Consider the following 7,000-nt stretch of genomic DNA (forward strand, 5'->3'; position numbering starts at 1 on the left):
GGGCAGGAGAGGAGAGAGTAGGAGGGGCAGGTATGGAGTAAAGCTGAAATGAGAAGACTGAGGGCAGATGAGGGGTTGCCCTGGCTGGGACCCATTCTACCTATCTTCCCCAATGCAGCCCCCACCTGAACATTTCTTTTCCCTCTGAGAGTCTGATTTAAGGAGGATATCCAGGGTTCCAATGCTCTTCTATATGATCAGATTCACAATCCTGATCCCCCTGTGGAACTGACCCCTATAGATGATCTTCCAGTATCTCCCAGTCTGGACTCTCCATATCCTCATTGCTATGGGTATGGAAACTCCTAAAGCACTGCCCAAAGAACATGAAAGTAAAAAGAAACCTTCCACTATGACAACTGAGGTCGCTTTCCCTCTCCACTTGGCTACCTAGATGCTGCCACTATTCTCTCTCCTCCAAAGAAGCTGATAGGATTTTTATTATTCCCAGGGAAAATGCTAATGTCACATCCATTTTCCTTTTTATTACTACCCACTCAGCTTTGATCTTCTGGGACCTTCACATGGGCCTGGAGAAAGTATCCTTGTTTGTGTCCCCACTTCAATCTAAGTGAGGTCCCAGCTACCCTCTCAGACTCAGTTCTGATTCATTTTAACAATGATTCTTCCAGACCATACCTCAGTCATCTCTGTAGTCCATGAACCTTTTTCCATACTATCACCCAAGGCTACAACTGAAAAAAATCCAGAACCCTCTTTTCCCATCTAACCGCAAAGAAAGGGAGGGTGGTTGCCATGCCCTGGACCTGCTTGTGACTCCCAGGTTGAGAACCCACTCAATGTTCCCTCCCATCTCCATAGGAGGATAAACAAAAAGTTGACACAGCTAGTTGAAATACTGTGTTATCACAATTCCAGATACCCGCAATCCTGCAAACAGTTATACACCTGAGTAATTTTATGCACATGGGACTATGCACGCATCTAAACTAATTTACACACAAAGGTGTGTGCAAGGTCATTGCTTTAATGAATATCCAAGCAATTCCAGGTGCAAAATGTGATAAACCACTCAAATACCTACTGTATAAAGGAAAGCTGTTTTAGTGAATACATTGTCAGATCTTGTGACCTAAAGTCCTAATGAGAGATTAAAGCACAATTATTAGTGCAGAAAGCTTGAACAATGCAGGATTTTTATTATAAAGAGCATCTTCTACAATCTGTTTCATGACTCTATATTTATCATGTAAATAATTTATAACAATATACATGAAATAGCGCTATATTTATGTGGGACAGAGCTAAATGTGAATCTAAAATAAAGGACCAGTGAGTAAGCTACTGGTCATAAGCAAAACAATAAAACAGAGTCCTCTGCAGTTCTTTGACAACTGCAATAAAATTTATGGAGCTGGGCGTATCTGACCATCGCATAGTTGTGAGTTCTTTGAGGTTGTAATTTTTACTAAAAGGACAATACTCCCCTCCTGAACATAACCAGAGTTTTAGAATTATCATTCACCTACCTGCTTGCTTTCAACTATTTAAGCTTTTAAAATAATATGAGGCCATATTTTGAGCTTTATTTTATCATTGCACTGAAAAATATTTTATTTGTCCCCTTCTCTCATTTTTATTTTCCAATATCTGTACAGAGAGATTTTTAAAAGCCTCCAAACCAACCCTTCTCCTCCCCTCTGTCAATCCATCCTCTTTATCTAGTTGAATCATTGTCACTGGAAGTAAAATTCTGGAAGAAATTAGCAAGAAGTTCCCAAAGGTTCTGGGGTTGGTATAGCAGGAGTAGAGAAGAGGTCAGATGTGATGCACATCAAATTAAGCTACTTAATAGGATCACAGATGTCTATGGTCTTGATCTTAAAAACATTTAGGCTCAACTTTATGCATGAGTGTAGTCCCATGAAGTTCAATAGTACTACTTATATGCAGGAAATTAAGCATATGCATGTATTTGTAGGATCAGGGCCTGTGTTTCTTGAGATCACCAAAGACTCATTGTAGGATTCAAAATATGAAGGGCTTTCTATATTGAGTCTAGGAATATCCATTAATTCTTGGTGTAAGAAAATCAAAGCTGTAATGAAGTTGTTACTTAATCTAACATTGTCCTTTAAATAAATCATTTAAATAGATCATGAATAAAAATACTAATACAATTCTAAATTGTTAGGGCTGCATTCTGCCCTTCAATACACACAACTCCCAGTGGGGTGAATGGGATCTGTGTAACTGCAGTACATGAAAGCAGAACTTGGTTCTTTACATTTTTCTGAGCTATTAAAATAAATGCAATGGATGTTATTTTAATTGTCTTCTCCCCTCCCCGCCCCTATTTTCACTTCCTGGCAGCATCTATTGGGAGTAGAAGTTCAAAGGCTCTCTTACAATCTCTCTTTGAGTAGAAACTAATCTGATTTTTTTTTCTTGGAGTATTAATTGGTTTTGCCACAGTATGCAATCTTGAAATGCAATATTTTGTTTAAGAACTTTGAGTTTGAAACTGATGATTGTCAGAGGAGTACAAGGGCTGGAATTTCATTGCATTCAGGAACCACAATAGGTGTGGATGGCATTTGGTCCCACAGGCTGCTGTTCTAGGCCCTGATCCAGCAAAGCATTTGTTTAACTTTAAGCAGTTGAATGATTCCATTGACTTTATTAAGGATACCTCCTTACACCATTTTTGTTTTTATTGTAAGTTAATACTGTTTCTCTTTGGGAAACATGGCTTTTAGCCTCCCCTCCCCCCTAGAAATTATGGCTTCAAGGGGACCACTCGTGCAGAAAATTAAACACAGGCTTAAGAGTTTTGCTGGGTCAAGGGCCTTGACAGCTTCCCACTGTAGTAGCTGTATGCTAATGGGAAAAAGGTGGTAGAACACTTTCATTAAGATTTTTGAAATTTTTTTGTACGGTTCTATTGATATTATATCAATTTTTAAAAGTTATAGACAGAGCTCGAGCTACATATCCTAATCAAAGATTAATTGGTGTTTATGTAGCACTATGAAGATGTAAAGCACTTTGTTAAAGGGGCTGCCCAAGGCAGGTGTGCCTCTTTGTAGCTGGGTCTGGGAACTAGCTCTTAACCCATCTGCCCCCCACTTCCATTGGTTGCTCATGCTGTGGCCCCAATCTCTCTCTCCATGATGCCCTCTTTGTGACTTGTCCCTCAGGTCATTATATAGTTCCACTTTCTGGGGTAACAGAGTCACAGTGGACAAGCTGTCTGGACACTCTCAGACAGTCTTCCATGCCACATCTCCAGGTCATGTGCCATTTTCTCAATGGCTAATAGGGGAACCTGGGTCCACCCCATGACAGAAATATACTCATGTTCACAACCTATACACTATTGTAATACATTTTGTACCAGGCATGTCTTGTAAGGTATCATTTGAAAACTCATGATTTGCTGGTCAGTATAGTCCTAAAAAAATGTGTGGCAACACTGTATGTGAAGTTATAAGATTCCACTGTATGTTATTAACACATTTCAAAACCCACAGCACTTCCCAAACAGAGATTGGAAAACAGGTCTGTTGTAAACAAAGGAATTTGTGCTCTGCTTAGTTTGCATTTAAGCACTAAACAGACTCAAACAAGGAGCGAAACAAAGAAAGCTCAAATAGGTGAGAAAAAAGCAGCAGGGAACATCCTTCCACATAGACTGTTTGTCTAGTGCCCAGCTGGAAATGCTTCTCAAGAGAGGGACTGAAACTATAAAAAAAGAGGGGCAAACACCCCCAAGGAATTCTCACTCTCTACCTCTGCCTCTCTCATTCACTGCACATGAAGTGACAAAGGAAGCATTTGTTGGACTCTGGGAGAAGGGGTCCTGACCTACAGGGTTTGGTTAGTATGACCGCTGAAAGCATGTGGTGAGAAACTTTGCTTGAAACAGATATAGTTTGTTAAGTTAGGTATTAGTAAACATCTTAGCTTTATTTTTCTTGTAACCATTTCTGACTTTTATGCCTTATTACTTGTACTTAAAATCTCTCTGTAGTTAATAAACTGGTTTTATCTAATCCAGTATGTTCAAGTTGAAGTGTCTGGGTAACTCCATTTGGGGTGATAAATTATGTGCATATTGTTCCCTGAGAGCAATAATGGACTCAAAAGATTTGTATTGTCCAGCAGAGAACTGAACAGTACAGGGCATAAGTTTCTGGGGGGCAGGAAGGGGGGGAAATCTGAGACTAAGGTTGTGTTTTTCCTTGTTGCATAAACTCTCTTCATTGGTAGACCAAGAACAAATATGAGTAGGTTGCTTGGCAGATTACATTTTATATAGCTATTATGACCCCCGTTCAGCAAGCTACTAAACGTTCCTAACTCTATGTGCATGAGTAGTTGCACTGACTTCAATCTACTCACATGCCAAAAGACAAACATGCTTAATTATCTTGCTGAATTGGGGCCTCTAAGAGCAAAATCCATATGGTGGATTTTTATGTTGTTATTTTTCTCTCCCTAACTGCATGGAATTCCCCTGCTTGTCAACAGAAGTTTCCCACATGTAGGGAGAGCAAAATGTATCACATGGATTAAAGAGTGACGTTAAGAAGATATAGGTTATCACTGATTAATTTTTGTTGTCTCCCTTTCTATTTGCCATCATTATATCCCAGGGGTAGGCAACCTGCAGCATGCGAGCTGATTTTCAGTGGCACTCACACTGCCCAGGTCCTGGCCACCAGTCCGTGGGGCTTTGCATTTTAAATTTAATTTTAAATGAAGCTTCTTAAACATTTTGAAAACCTTACTTTACATACAATAATTTAGTTATCTATTATAGACTTATAGAAAGAAACCTTCTAAAAATGTTAAAATGTATTACTAGCATGCGAAACCTTAAATCAGAGTGAATAAATGAAGACTCGGCACACCACTTCTGAAAGGTTCCGACCCTTGTTATATCCCATTGTCCATATGGGAAGATAACGGAATCAGTTTCCCATCTATGCTAGTCCTATGTACTAACAAGGAGTATCTACTTACTACTTTTATCAAATTACCGCACAGTCTGAAATGTGTAGTCTGCAGATAGGATAGAAAGATGGGGAAAGGGTGTCAAGTGTGTTATTCTTAGAGCTGTTTAACAATGAACTATTTATGATGCTGATGGTAACACGTAAAACCATTTTTAAGCAAAGGAGTCATTTATCAATTTGTATATAACAGAGAGCTTAAAAGCAATGTTTTTGAAAATTATTGGGTTGATTGAAATTATTGTAATCTTATTTTCTACATCATATGTTAATAAGAGTTATGACAGTGATTTCTAACTAGATAGAGAACATTGCACTAACGTGCATGCTTAGAAATTGTGTAAGTTGCAGGCAAATTGCTTATTTGGTTGCACAGTCACTAGGCTATCAGTGGTACATTTAATTTTTTTTAAAGTATCTGTAGACCAGCGGATGTCTATAATTACTGTATGAATATACTGCACATTGAATAGTTTTAAAATTCCTATTGTTATCTAGATACTAGGACCAGTTAAAGTGAAAATGAAAATCTTGTTTAGGAAATAAATTATGTTAGGGCAAGTAGTCTAAAAACAACATTTTAAATTAAGGGCTCATGAAAAAAAAGTGTCCGAACAACAATGTAGAAAAATCAAAATTTTACTTGTGTATGATCATTAGTTAACAATCTTCAAAAGTAGCTTAATACTTTATACCCACACAAACAACTTGATTTAAAAAAAAAAAAGCTAGGATTGGAAGTTTTTTCCAGTGGAGTCAGCTAACAAATGTTACATTTTCTTTACAAAAAATTCCAATCTTAAAAAAAAGTGAAATTAAAAAGTCAGGGATTCAGATAGTTCCCCAGTGCTACATAATCAATAAGGGCTGTGGGTGAGGTGAAGGATTAACTGTTCGTTTTAGTTATTGCCCATTAAGATGTTTGTAAATGTGATCTTATGTATATTTTTAGTGCTGTTTGACAAGTTTAATCCTTCAAACACGATGCTGATTCAGTTTTTTCCCCTAAAGTATCTAGACCTCTGCTCATGCTTAATTTTAAGTTTCAAGCACTGAAAACTCTTTCTTCCTAAATTTTGGAAACAGGCATCAGCAACAATGTAGGTTCCTACACCTCTGACTTTATCTTACTCCAAATTAAGAGAAGATGATCAAATATGATGCTCTTTTAGGATATTAAATAGTAGGTTTAAGAGAAAAACCACTGATTCCTTCTAGATGGGTTCTAGGACACCTGTGCTACCACAGCAGTAAAGTGCATCCAGGTATCCAGACTTTAGTGGTTGAAGATTTGGAAATAAGAAGGAAAGTACATTCAAAACCAGTCATCTGTTTTTTGTGTGTGTGTTTTTTTTTAAAACATCACTGCTGAAAAGTTATTCTTTACCATTTTTATTAAATAGATCTTTTGAACGTATGCTTTTAGTGAGTTTGCCTGGCTTTTCTCAGGGCTCTTCAAATCCTCTCAAATTGATCTTGCAGTTAAAAGCAAGCCTCACTAGAAGGCATGAGTAACAGATTGGATCAAGCAGCTACTCACCTTTGCTAACAATTCTACAACTCAGATGCTAATATATTTTATAAGGCAGATAGAGGGATTACCAATTCTATACAAAATATAGCTGTGTTCCCCTATTTGGAGAGGACTTACAAAAATCTCAGATATAACTAAATTTATTCCTCTCTGTCTGGATGATATTATTTATACCATTGGGCAGAGTTTGGAGTGCATGAAAAATAGCTATAGAACATTAAGAACCTGCCAGATAAACCTACTTCTGTATTCCATGCACAATATCTGTTTAGATGCAAGTATGGGAACTCTTTTTGAAGTTAACAGGATGACCTGCATGCTTGGGCAGGATCTGAATCTTTGAAGGGTTTGCAGGAGGCAGGGGACATCCACATGAATGTCTTTTGCTTTTGCTTTGCTGGCAGGCGCCTGCTGATCCCAGCAAGCATGATTCCTGCAGGCTCCCACAACTGTCTCCACATCCAGATGTGTTGATGTGAAGCACACG

This window comes from Mauremys reevesii, linkage group 1 (assembly GCF_016161935.1).
Source record: "Mauremys reevesii isolate NIE-2019 linkage group 1, ASM1616193v1, whole genome shotgun sequence".
Classification (NCBI taxonomy): Eukaryota; Metazoa; Chordata; order Testudines; family Geoemydidae; genus Mauremys; species Mauremys reevesii.